Here is a 14,276-nt window from a genome sequence, read left to right as displayed (position 1 = left end):
CCATTTTAGAAAAGCATATGTCATAGAGTTTCACACTGGAATGCTGTTGGGCTTCAGATTGTGTTCGGGTGAATAGGAGTTCTGTTATTGGATAATTATTTTAAATGCATTACTAGTAAAACTATATATAGCATTTTATTTTTGAAAAATTTTATCTTTTTTTTTTTTCTGAGGTTTTAGTTCTTTTTTTGCTAATTCAGGGTTCCATATGTAACTGCATTCTGTTGACAGAACTGGTTCTCTTATTGTATATAGACCAAATATGAGTGTTTGACTGCTGAATTACAGTCTGTTGCAGACAAAAGATGTACATGAGAGACGATTTTATTTTGTTCACAAAATAAAAAAGTATAAACTCCTACCATTCTCTTCCTCACATCTATTTTTCTGGGTGACCCTTTGTCCTCTTGAGACTTACCCTGTTTTCTGATGGAATAGGGCATTTTAATCTCATTTTTAGTTTTTGTCGTGCATAATGGAGGACCCCAGGCATCAGAATTTATCTTTTTCTCCACCAGTGAAATGTTGTGAAATTTGATCACTTGTGCAGTTTTTGTATGTAATTCACATTGTCTCCTTTTCTTTGTGAAACTTGATGGAGCAATGTTGGACATTCCACATCAGCTTTCTTCAAATATACTTTTAAAGTTGTATTTATTTGCTCAGAACCAAGCAAGAACTTAGGGAAATGACTGAAGAAAATGGAAAAAAAGAAAATGTGTCAAGTTGGCATCCTGCCATGCTGTAGTTGTAGTCCAGTTCAGAGGCGTAGGAGTCCTGGGACCATCTCAACTTTCCACTCTTCGCCCTTGACTTTGCTTTGTATTAAATATCTTCTAGGCTGAAGGCACACAGGAGTAGTAGTCGTAAAGGCAGCAGCTTATGAACTATGTAGTCTTTTAAATTTTTTAGAAGTGGAATTGGTGATCTTGAGGGGTTGAATCACAGAGATGATTGATTTAATGAATACTGTGAAAGTAGTTTATTGTGCCAGCTTCTCATTCTGAAAGATAACATGGGCTGTACTAGGAGTGTACAAGGTCCAGACGCTAAGGGACGTATATGAAACAGGCAAAAATAGTGGTATTTTTCCAGTATATGTTTCCCAGTGAAGTTAGCTTAATTTAATCCTCCAACTTGTAAACTGGAGCAGTTCAGGAGCTACTGACTTCTCTGTTCACATTCTGCACTCATTCGTAAACCTTCTTTTTACGGCTGAAGAGATGTGGGGGTGCACTATTTGTGATAGGCATTAATGAAAGGAGAGAAAACCATGTTTAGAGACAAAGACAGTCATACACATAACCCAGAGGATGATGAGGTGAGGAGGAGGAGTCTTGTGCTTTCCTACTCCCAAAGCACTAACCCTGGCCTGATGCCGTGGGATGGTGTATTGTAGAGACATCCTGTAGTACGTGTTTGCCAGGAAGAGTCAGTGCCTCATGAGTCACACTTGCGAGGCAACAAGAAGAAAATAAAGCAAATAATTCTCTTTTCAGAATTGTTAGATGCTCCCTAAAGCCAAGATTATCGCTCATGTTTCCAACTTTTCCTTCCATGATCAGTATGTACACAGTGCCTTTTATTAGCCTTGAACACTTCATTTGGTTCATTTTTAAATGAGATGAAAATGGAATTTGCTCCCAGACTTTGGTTTATGTATCAAATACCATGTAAATTCAGGTATGAGCACAAACTCCATTTTAATTTTCTCCTTTTGTGAAAAGGATGTATAAAGGTTTTGAAAATGCGTCCTTGGAGCTTTTCTGTTTCTGTCTTTTACTGTTACTACAGAGCTGTTCATTGTTCATTATGTAGTGGAAATTCACATTTTGAGCATCGTGATGCCTGTTTGACTAAATACTGTAATATGGGTCATAAAACTGTACAGTATTATTATTATTATGCCAAATTTAATGGTAACTTTAGCCAAAATCTCCTAGCAGTAGGAATTGCTAAATGTGTATAAGCAGTTTGAGGTTTATGAGACAAAAATACTTGTACTTGTGTTTGTGCTTAAGGAAACAGACTTCTCCCAACATTTTAAAATAGTTTAATATCAGTGTATTTCTAATTTCCTCTAATTTCAGAGCAATTTACTGATCTGGCAACTGGAGATATGTTAGAACTGATTTATAAATCTAGTAACAACCTAATAAAACTTTTAAAACTGGCTCACACATCTGCAGGCAAATGTGGGTGTTAGGTAAGCCTTGCCATTGCATCTCTCATGTGCTCCATATTTTGATGTAAACTATTCTATTGTTCCATGTGCCAAAGAAGGAAAAAAATGTTATTCATTTTAGTGGTCATCTTTTTGTATTTGATGGATATTTGGGGGAAAGTAGCGTATGGTGTTTTTACATATGTTCTCTCTGTTATTCCATAATGCGTCAAGTATTTTAGTGACTTACAGCACCTACTAGCTAATCAGCAAGTTGAAAGCTTATTGAAGAAACCTTCAAATTTGTGTGCTCAACTTTGCAAAAACAGGGTGTTGGGTAAGTGGTCAAGTTCTACTGTGCTTTATAGAGGGGATGGTTTTAGAGAACCGCTGGGATTTTCCTAGAAGAATTCAAGTGTCTTTTGTATCCTTCTCATGAAAAACCTTTTTAAATTTACCGCTAGCTTTGTGATCTGTTGTAAAAGAGGAATGTTGTGTTGGCAAATGCTTTTGTTTCAGTTTTTAATGCAAAAGTTACCCGTATCTAGTAGTTATCCTGTATTTCCAGGGAGAGGAGGTTTATATTTAGATTGTGAGTTAACAGAATACCTGCAAAAATTACAGTTTTAGATAGACGCTTATCTTGATCTGCTATTACTTTCTGATTTACATTTTTCTGGGTTTCAGACTGCAGATGGCATAACCATTAGCATGTCTTATGCAAAACAGAAGGAGAAAAACATCCCATCTGACAAGCTTGAGTACCAATTGTAGTAGTGATTTTACTTTCACATACAGATATCCGAATAAATGTATTTGAAACATGTTTATATATGCCATTCATTACAGTGATGCACCAATTGAATGGATCCAATCAGTACATACATTGATTAATGACATATTGCAGAATAGCTAAGGAGGGTTTGTGATGAGAGTTGACGATAATGTTAACCTGCATATGATGAGATAATAGCATTTACTTCCTTACTGTGCATCCTGGAAAACATATTGCAGTAGTAGGGTTAAGATTTCTGTAGTACTGTTTTTTGTTTCAGAATATTTTTCTTTTCTGGAGAAGCTGTGATTGTGGTAATCCATGGTGAAACAAGCTGATAGCTTTCACGGATTTCACTGCCTATCACCACCATTTCCATAGTAGGCGTAACAGGGAAAATGTTATTGTGGCTCTTAGAACCTGTAGATCATTCTCCTGAGGCAGAAAGTCACTGTCCTTATGGCCACTGAAGAACCTGGTGTCATCTAGCCTGAGTTTTAAAACTGGCAGCTTTATTGTTCTTGTTACACTTACAGTCATGAGCAAGACTTGCGGTTCTTCAACAACTGTGCAGAGCACAAGCATAACCCAAAGGTAAATGCTGTCAATTTGCTGCCACTGGTGGGTGTTCATGTACAGCATTGCAATTATTTCCCTTCCAGGTAGGCAAATCTCAGTGCTTAGACTATTCTGTCCATGATACACATAGTAGTGTTGGCTGCATAGTGTAGTGATTTGGACAGCTAGTTGTAATTTTATTTGTTTGCTCTAAGAGCTATGAAAAGCCTAGCTATTTCTCTTCCCTGTAACATCTCTAAAGAAGCAGTTTATTTTCATAAAGTCAGACTTTGAACTTCATCTCGATTAGAATAAATAGATAATTATCTTCAATCCCATAAGTTAATATATCTACAATAAATTGGTTAGTTTGGTTTTCCTTCATGCTAGGAGATTCGTTGTTTCAACATCAGTAGTAATGCATTCTGTATGAGGATGGCATGTCAGGAAATCATGACTCCTGGAATCAAAGGGTTAAGCTCAGTGTGTACCAAGCCTGTTGTATAAATATCATGCTGTATGGAGTGTTGAGTTGTTAAGGTAAGCTTTGTTTATTTAGCATGAGCACTTCACTGAAGTGTAATCATTTGATAAAATTTGGGAAAAGTAAGTATACATTTAAGTTTAATTACTTAATGTGTATTACATTAGTGGATAGTATCAGAAGAACCACTTTTTTAAAAACATGAAAAATGGAAAGATTTAGCATGAAAATTTAGCATGAAAAGATATTCATAGTCTCTTTTAACGTACTCTCCTTGCTTTACTCTCTCCTAGTTTGGTCATCTCCCTTTGGATCTTCATATGGGTCTGAATTTAAAATTCATTGCACATAATAAATAAGCGAACATATTAATATTGTAACTTTTAGTTACTTTTTTAAACATACATAACGAGCTGTTGGGAGATAAGAAATTGGGAATGTGGGGAAAAAGAAGCAAAACCCACTGCTTTTAAATTATATCCTCTGACTTAACGCACACTGACTGCAACCGTGCATGCGTAATGTCAGTAAAAAAATTCCCAGTTTAAAAACAGCAAAAAAAATGTTATGGATGTAACTTAGAGTTTTCTTTGCATGACATTCAATAAAAATAGAAACAAATCTAACTGGTCTAAAACCGTCTTTCCAAAAACTGTGTTACATATTTCTATTTATCTAATGCGTGCTGCTAAGCATAGAAAGTAGGAGGATTTTGTATATGCTAGAAAGCACTGATTTAGGAAGATGCAAATGCCTAATATGTAGTGTAAGAGGAGAGTAGTGATAAACAGTCTTTTTCCCTCTTGAGTATAATTCTGGAGGAAATGTGTGGCCTACATATAAGCAAACATTGAGGCTTGGGGTAAATTAAATTTGGAAGATAGCTGCTGGAAAATCATAAGTCCCATTTTCCCTTGTAAGTCTGTTAGGAGGAATATGCAGTTATCCTCTAAGGTGCAGAAATTTGCATCAGTGATACCCACTCTATAGACAAGGATAACCCCAAGAGATGGAGAGAAGGCAAGGAGTTGTTTTTTGGTAAGGGGTGTGGGGGAGGGAAAGGAGAAATAGCCACCTTCAAGCTTTCATGGTGTAGAAAACAGGAGTTCCATTTAAAGTAGAGGGGTAAATACATAAAGAAAGCAAGCTGGACATATTTTACAGTGGAAGAGTCTGTATAACAAACTTGCTGGGAAGTCATTTATATAGATACAAGTCTGCTCTAAAGGCTTATGTCCTGTCTTTGACAATCTCTTTTACTCGTGAAAACCCATGGTTTACATCATGTGCCGTTCTGCTGTAAAATCTTTCAAGAATAGATTTACTTTAAGTCACTTTTTAGTCTTGAAAACTTCCAGTATTAAAAATACATCTATAAAGAAAGTGGCACTAGTTAGTATGGTTTCCTTTTTAATTTAAAGTCAGTATCGGTCACCTTGAGGTATTATCTCTTATTGATAAAGCAGATAGTTGTCATTTTCAGGTACATAGAATATTACAGCCAACCTTATGTATGATCTTTGTAACGTGGAAAAATGTTTACTAGCAGCCTTCTAATGGAAGTTATCCCATAATGGCTTCATCTGTATCTAACTGTGAGGAAAAAAGCTAGCTGGTGCAGAGAGCACATCTTTATCCTGAAAATACTGTTGCAATATTATAAAATATTTTGGAGGCAGAGGAAAGAAGTATTATGCAAGTTCTGTTTACAGGTATTGAATATGCAGAATGCTAATTAGGATTACTATGTGATCAGGGAGTTCAGGAGGCATTTTAATGTTAAACATATGTCTGTGCAGCAATCTGACATGTCACTCCATTGCTGTGACTGTCGGGGAGTCATTTGTCACCTACATCACCATCATGTCTTCCCTTCCCCCCTTTCTCTCTTGTTGATTCTGGTACTTCTAGAGGATTGGGAGGAGAGGGGAGAACACACTCCGGTTCTTCACCCAGATTCAGAAAGGCAAGCCTTCAGAGAGAGTGCCTAGGTCTTTTCATAGCAGCTTTTACATAGCAGACCAGCAGACTCATCTTTCCCTCATGGTAGAATCTGCAGCCTGTCTCATACCAGGAAATACTGCCGTGCATGGGATTGATGGGCTGGCTTTTATATTCTGAACTATAGGAGTCTCCAAAGCCCTACAGAAGTCTCTTTGCCTTGCTTGAGCAGATGGAAAGCTCTGTCCCCCTGCAAGCCCTCCCGGTGCAGCCAGTGTGCACGTTCACGAGTGCTCCTCTTTGGGCTGCTTGAGTAGTTCCTCTGCGGTGCTGGGAGGTGTAGGTTTCCTTGAGCCACTTCTCCAGGCTCTTGCAACAGGTCGGATCAGCCTGATTCTCTTAACCAGCTGGCTCATTGCCCAGAAAAGCTTGTGAAGAGCTTAGAGGGAATGTGTGAATGGTTCCCCGCTCAGTGTGCAGCTCTATTAAAGGGGTCTGCTCCCAGGCAGGGCCCTAATTATGCCAGTTTAGGATTGCACCACTCAAGCAAGGCTCTCCTGATACTCTTGAATTTGAAAAACACACTAGTGTACATTGATTTAGAAATTACCAAAGCAGGAAAAGCAACTGAACAAAATATTCTGCGAATGCTCTAGATGGGTGTAGATTTTTTAAAATTGTTTCTAGTTAAATTACTAGTAAGGAAAGTCTCTTTTTTCCCAGAAGATTTTTCATTTCATCAGGCAATTGTAAAAGTCAAGGAAATTTTGTACCAAAGCCAAAGCCCTGTGACTAAATAGTGAAGAATCTTCAGTCAATAGTAGCGAATGCACCTTTCCACATGAAAAGCCAGTCTCCCTCCATAGCCATTCGACGCATTTCTTGTGCAGATTACTTCCCATACTTTTTTTTTGCAGATTAATTTTACTTTGTGAATTGAATACTTGTCTTGAAATTATCAAATCATTAGACAATATTTTGTTGTTTGTGTGTTAGTTGTCCAGTTGCTTTACCTAGCAGGGGGACTTCACTGGGGGTGTGGGAGCAGGCTAATCAGGAAGCTGAATGTATGCCAAGATCAACATTGGTGTTAATTTTAGCTTACCTTCACTTGGGCTGTATACATGTAAAGTTGAATTAAAAACTGTTAAAATTATCCAGATGAACATGCATGAATATTGCACTGTAATGCTACAGAAAAAAAGCGTGTGCGCATGTGTACTGCTGAAAAAGCAATCGGTGGAAAAGCACGTCAGCCCATCCTGTTGGGGAAGAGGGTTGTCCAACAATTGCCACTTTGATGTTCTAGGTCTTTTTATGCCTTCTTATGCTTCTAATATAATTTTCTTGAGACAGACAGATGAGGGTGTTATGAAATAGAATTAATGGTGAAAAATTTACTAAACACTGCTTCAGTGCTTTACTACTTGATTATGTGAAGCTTTGAAAAGCAATTGTACAATAATAATATGTACAAAGGAAACTGTATGGTGTGCCAACAACATCAATATGCTTCAAGGATCTTACCGAGAACCTGAAGTATGAATGAAGAATGAGATTTTCTCCTAAGCGTTCACAGTAAATTCATTTATTCAAGAAATATGCTTTCAGTCGGATAGAAAAGGCAGCCTACACAGTATTGAGGAAAACCAATACAGTAACCCAGCATATCAGAAAAAAATACCAAAATCAACCTGTACTCGTAGAAGAAGTAATTTCCAAATTGGTGCAGCTGTAATTTAGTGCACAGATAGCGATGGGCTCGATGCTTAAGAATAATCAAATTACCAAATTAAAGAAAAATACTTCCCAATATAAGATACGGTGTGGTGTGAACTCATACACAAAACAGTGTTTGTTTCTGTTTCCAGAACAGTTTAGGATCCCATGGAAAACCTCAGTTTGAGGACATAGTCTCTGAAGTGGAAATAATAATGCAAATTCAGAGGCGAATGGTGATTGGTGTTTGCATATACAAAAAAATATCTCTTGATTAGAAAGGGTTGAACCCATACTCCAGGTGAGGAAGAAAACATGCCTAACTGCAAGCCTGCCATAGCAATAGGAGGCATGTATTTCACCCATGAAAAAGAAAATAAGAGAGTAGGGTTCACAAGAGGACTCGGCTGTTGTACAAGATAGATATCTTTCAAGAATATAATTTAGAAAGTAATTCTAATAGATTTTAGAAAGTACAGCAAAGTACAAGGTCATGTGTTTAAGGACTTAAGAAACATTTCTTCCTTAAGCTTATGTCCATCACTTAAAATGAAAAAGAAAGAAACTCAGTGTATTGGTTGCTGTATGGCTGTGAATGACCAATGATATAACATAGGTGAGAAAGCAATCCTAAATTAATTTTAAAAGGTGTTTCCAATAAAAGTAGGGAAATACTAATGCCATTTTTAAAAGGTATCTTTGAGACCTCATCTGGAATAGTGGGAGATACGCAATCCACCTAATTTCTGGTGCCTTAGTATATTAGAAACGTGCTCCGTATAGGTTCTGTTGAAAGATTCAGGGTTCTAGTACTGCTGCCCTGAATTTCCACAAAGTGAAGGTATCTCACCACTTTGACTATGGCTGATAGTTTGGCACATTTGCTATACACCTGCAGTTAGGTTGTGTAAATTCTATATATGTTTTTATGTTATACAAGTCCAAGAAGGTTTCATTGAGACTAGATGCATAGGCTGAAAGGTGTGATTGCTCTATGCAGTTTGGGTCAAGAAGCAAACTTTAGGAAGGAAGAGACATCCTTTATACTTCTTAAGTACGGTTTTAAACATGGGAAAAAGTAGCTAAGCTAAGCATGAATGAACTATGGAAAAGAAAGCGTTTCACTATGCAAAGAAAAGAGTTTCTGGAACACTGTTCTAGTAGTAGTAGTAGTGGAAGCAACAGCCACCTCCCACGCACACTACTTTAAAGATAAAGCTTGACCAGATTAGAAAGGGACTTTCATGACATGAATGACAATAATAAAAATATTGAAGACTCATAAAGTCTTTTCTAGTCCTGTGATGTTGTGGGTTTTTTGGTTTGTTTTGGTTGGGTTTTTTTTTAGAAGGTAGGGAGTCATTGAAGCCAACAGCAAAATTGTAGGGAACAGAATAGTGTGCTGATTCTTCAATAAGCACATTACACCATATCAACAGATTCATTTTAAAAGGATTTTAATGCCTTCGTAAGATTATATCATATACATGAAATGTCTTAAAGGGCATGACAGTTGATTATTTTTTCAAAAGTCAACTTTACTTTCTGTACGTTTATGGCCTGTTCCATGAACAGAAAATGCTGAATGCTAGATAATAACTGGCATTTAGTAAAATACAGATGACATCCTAAATTCACAATACCTCATCTATTTAAATTCACTGTCAGTATATGACCATTTTGGATACTTTAATTCTCACTTGTTAGATTACAACAAAAGATAGTAATTTCCGTGAGCATAGTCTAAGTAGCTGTAGCTTTCACATCATTTGATATAGTCTGGATTTTTTCAAGCTGTTAGATACAAAAATGTATTAACTGCATAATTATCAGTAAGACATAGAAGAAATACCACTGAATTAATAAATACAGACATTTTTAATTGGAAGGCATTCATTCTAAAATTAATTGCCTTTTCTCTGCAATAAATTACTAAAAAAAGAGGCAGAATTCATTTTTCAAAAAACCCCAATATTTTAAGTATTTTTTCTTCCAAAAATACCCACTTCCATGATGTTTTAGAGTATTTATAGTGTTGCGGTGATTGTCTCACAGTACCTGAAAATAAAGTGAATTAGTCTAACAGCCCACTTACGCGAGATCATTATTATTGTAACCATTTTAGGGCCTGGCATATAATATGACCCAACAAGTCTCAGAGCCAAGGTTAAGAAAGGAGGCTCTTTTCCACATTGAGAAAAGTCATACTAATTTAACATCTTGCAAAACAGTTTAGTCTAGGAAAATGTTTGTTTTGGGTGGGCAATACTTGTATAGAGTTCTTTGAGTGAGTATTTAATCATCGTAATTTGACTGGGTTGGTACATTTTGTATTGTAATACTCCAGCCATACCTCTAGGAACAAATAATTATAACTTTTTGTATGATTCTTTAGAATATTTCTAGTTAACGAACATAAGTGCTATTGTATCAGACTTAATCTTTGACTTAATAATGTCCTAAAATACATCCAGAGATAATACCGTATTAATAGCTGTCAAGACCGATTTCTTAACCCTCTTGGGTTTCGGTAACATTGTCAAGATAAACTGAAATAGTAAAACCTGCCAATTGTGTATAGTGCTTGGACTGTCAATATAAAATATTTATCGGATTTTGTTTGATTTATCATATCTTTTGATTTTTTTGACTGTAAGTATAGTAACAGAGAAGTTACTAGATGTACTTTTGGAAAGGCTTGACTACAGTAATGGCTTCATCTTTAAAATAAATTCTGGTGTAGTGAAAACCCACAAAAAAGATTAGATAATGCTTTTATCATGTGTGGAATCGCTTAGCTTTTTTAAGTGAAAACCATAAATAATTTTAGTGATAGCAGAATTGGACCCCTTCTTGTAGTTAAGGTAGGATCTACAGGATCCTACAGATCTGTAGGATACATCTCTGTATCAGAGATGTTGATGCACCACATCATTTACATAGAAATTTTTTCTCAGTTAAACCTCCATGAATGTCAAAGAGTTTAGGAGGAACTCATAAACAGAATCCTATTTCAGGGAAGCATCCTTGTTATTTAAGTCACTTTTTTCCCACATGAAACTGTCAACAGGAATTCTAAAAAGGTTTTGAAATCCTTTGTTTTACCTGGCAGATCGTTCTATATTTTCCTTGTTTTTTCCTCAGAGAGTAAACATCATTAGCATAGAGCCTTTAGAAGGGTGCCACAAAAATGGTACAAGAAGTTGTTCTTCCTATTTTAGTTCTGGGAGATTTAGTGTTGTGATTTTCATTTCACTACATATCAACTTCGTTAGTGTTACTATTAATTATTTATTTAAAATGTGATTTACGTAAGAAGGGTATCCTTTATAGAATCATAATTAGTGTGCTTGCTTTCTTAGAGAAAAAACAATGAGGAACTGTTGTTTTTGACAAATACTGGTCTAGACACTTGGCTGGACTAGCAGTCCACGATCAAAAAACCGTTATTTTTAAACTTAAAATGCATTAGATTACTTCCTCAGTATTGATCTCATTGTTAGGATGAAACTTTTATTTTTCATACTTTTAATATTTTATTATTCTTACTATTGTAGTTATGAAAGCTTTGTGTTAGAGATTTGGGCCTTCTTGTATTAATAACTGTACAAAATTTTAATGTTAATCGATTTCCAGAGAGCGTACAGTGCATTCTGGCAACGCTAACAGAGTGCAAGAAAAGAAAAAGAACTGCAGAGACACACAGAGACATGCATCATTGACATACCCATTGAAGTGGGACTGAACAGCAGGCAGCAAGTTTATACTCATACATCTTTGAGTGTATTTCATGCCCAATTGTGTGAGCACAAGGTATAGGTATACATTATTTACACTTTTCAGGGAATACCAAAATCCATTGGCTCAAGTTTTGAATAATACTGGGTAAAGGAGAAGGAGATATGATCCATACAGATCCCAAGATATCTCTGCTCTTTTATCATCCCTCCAGTTCTTCTAGTCCATCTTTTGTGTTTTATGGCTGTAGGGTTGCCTTTTAGCTACAGTTACAAGTGCTGAGGTTCACAGGATCTAATTGTTCCCTTGCAGTTCGAGGAGTAAAAGACATGAAATTAAGCTAAAAGGATGATGTAGGTCTTCAAGCAATATATAGGCAAGCTGTGGAACAGATCTGTGCTGCAAGATGTTATGGATGCTAAACATTTAAATTGGCTCAAAAATCAAGTGAACAAATTAATGGAAGAAAAATCCATCCATACAAAATGCAAATTCCTCATTTTCATAGTCTCTAAAGCCCCAAATGCTGGGATGTGGGGAGTGGTCTGGAAAAGTGTCGCTACGTCCGTATGCCATCGTCCTAGTTTGCTCTTCTCTGGGCACTGAGTATTGACCACTGTTAGAGGCAGCCCAGTAGGCTAAATGATCATTTGGCCTAATTCGGTGTGCCATTCTTCTGTCTTTTCAAGCAACATCTAGAAACCAACATATTTTCTTTCTGAAGACTCACTTTTGGCCATCCAAGTGAACTTGACTTCCCTCCAAGAAAAGTCTGGTTCCATCAGCAAACTTCCAAGTTTACAAATAAAAGTCCATCGGACTTCTCACAACTGTTTCTAGTAATGCTTTGAAGAAGAAAACCTCTAAAAATATCTAACCTTTCCCAGTCCAGCCTCTTAAGGAACACTTCTCTTTGTGACACAATACTGACATCAGGATTACATAGTATGCATTTTGCTAGCCATAATTACTCTGCATTGTGGTGGAAAGATTGGATTAATCTGATTAAGCTCAAGCAAAATAGTTGTGTCCTCAAGCAGTTCCAAGCTACCTAGCCACTTGCTAACATGACAGAGCCAATCAGATGCTCAGCGTGTTGTCATCTGAAACTGATCCAAAAGGGCCCTTCCAAAAGGGAAAGGATGTACCTGAGTTGCATTGGGAGCAGCTATCTGGCTCTTCCATGAGTTTGTAGCTATGCTATTACTTCGACCATGCAGGCAGTGAAGCCCAGATCTTTAGATTCCTGGTTACATATACAGGACTGCAATGTCTCTCCCACTGTATGGGAAAAGGATCTTCCCAATTTTATGTCTTCAATTCCCATTCAAATAAGCCACAGTCAATAAAAAGGAGAAAAAGAAAGCGTGGCTGCCTTCTGTAGAAGTGAGGGGAGCATTTAAAAAATCCTCAACACAATTTTTAAGTTAGTTCCATTCTTTTGATATATCAGTCTATCATCTACCATTAAGTTGGTGAAAACAACCATGAAATACAGTGTTAAGGTTAAATATAAAGGCTAATTTTAATTTTCATGTAGGGTATAGCTCATATATATACATACATTCTCATATAAAATGCTACTAAGCAAATAGGCAAAATAAAAGTCTAAATTATTGACTGTCCTGTTCTGAAATAAGATAAACTTCTTGTAGAAAGTTAAGTAAATCTGAGCTAAAAGAACATGACAAGGAATAACGTAGTGGCAGAACACAGACCCAGCTTGAGAGAATATTTATTTAATTTAAAAAGTTTTACAAAAAGAAATCACAGCATAAATATATTGCATTTCTTAAAATCAGTGAGTTGCAGTAGAAACAATAGTCATAATTAGTTTATGTTTAGGAAAACTTGAGGTTCTTTCTAACCAATACAATTAATAACTTTACAAGGTGTATGGGTTGCAAAGTGTTTATTGATCATGGTTATCTACCAGAAAGGAAAATAGTCACTGAGACAGTTGTGCATTTGAAGTTCTGTAGTTAGTTTTTATACTCAGTCCAGTGATTTATACTTGTCGTTGTATGCAAAATGTAGTTCTCCCTAACATAAAAGCTATTTTTCTTTAAATTTAAAGTAAATTTACATGAAATCACAATAAATGATTCATTTAGGAGTTACAGAAATTGAATAGACATATTCAGGCTTCCTTATGATGAGGTAAAAGAGAACAATCTGACAATACACAATTAGTGCAAGCCCCTGCAGCCCAAGAAAGTCAGTAAGAGCAAGGGTTACTGGTATACTGCCTACATGCGAGATGCTACGTTGACTCAACCAACATAAGGGACTGTGTTTAATTCCATAAGCGATATCATTGGATAGTCATAGTATAGTTATTTGTGGCTTAAGTTACACCTCAGAACTTCAATTGTCAGTCAATGTAGTTTGTTATGGTCAGTACGTTGTCCTTGATACTGCAGATACATTTCTTTGATCCAGACACTCAATCTATTTCCAGCAGCTTACTGAGGTGGTAACAGTTGCACGCTATTAAGGAATATGAAGCTGCTTTTAGGTAAAAACTCCGCCATGAGATTTATTAAGACACCAGGAGAACTACCAGTATGAGTTGTCTTCTTTTCTGAAGACAACTGTTTTAGAAGGTGTTGCCTCACTGCTGGGGTGCCTTGCCTAAAAGGTGGTTATTTGATTCTGTCTGGATATCGTCCCAGGACAGGAGAAGAGGTAAGAAATGAAGCAGAAAGGCACTTTAAAATCTTGAATATTTATTTCAATATGCAGTTGAGGTTTTTTTGTTGTAGTTAAGATACTCTGTTTGTTTCTGGATACACTGTGTTGCTAATTAACATATCAGGTAGATATTTAAAAAATGATTATTCAGTGTAAAAGTAAATCTTCCGTATGTTTGATCTCACTGAGAACAATTGTATCCC

At 36.3% G+C, this 14,276-nt stretch overlaps 1 protein-coding gene across 8 annotated transcripts in view; it reads left to right on the top strand.

Moving 5' to 3' along the window:
- Window positions 1-14,276, top strand: part of FOXP2 (forkhead box P2) — a 442,435-nt gene that overhangs the window by 307,725 nt on the left and 120,434 nt on the right. The window lies entirely within an intron of this gene.

Source organism: Aptenodytes patagonicus, chromosome 1 (assembly GCF_965638725.1).
Source record: "Aptenodytes patagonicus chromosome 1, bAptPat1.pri.cur, whole genome shotgun sequence".
Lineage (NCBI taxonomy): Eukaryota > Metazoa > Chordata > Aves > Sphenisciformes > Spheniscidae > Aptenodytes > Aptenodytes patagonicus.
Note: the sequence above shows the minus strand (reverse complement) of the source record. Positions and strands in the feature narration are given on the sequence as shown.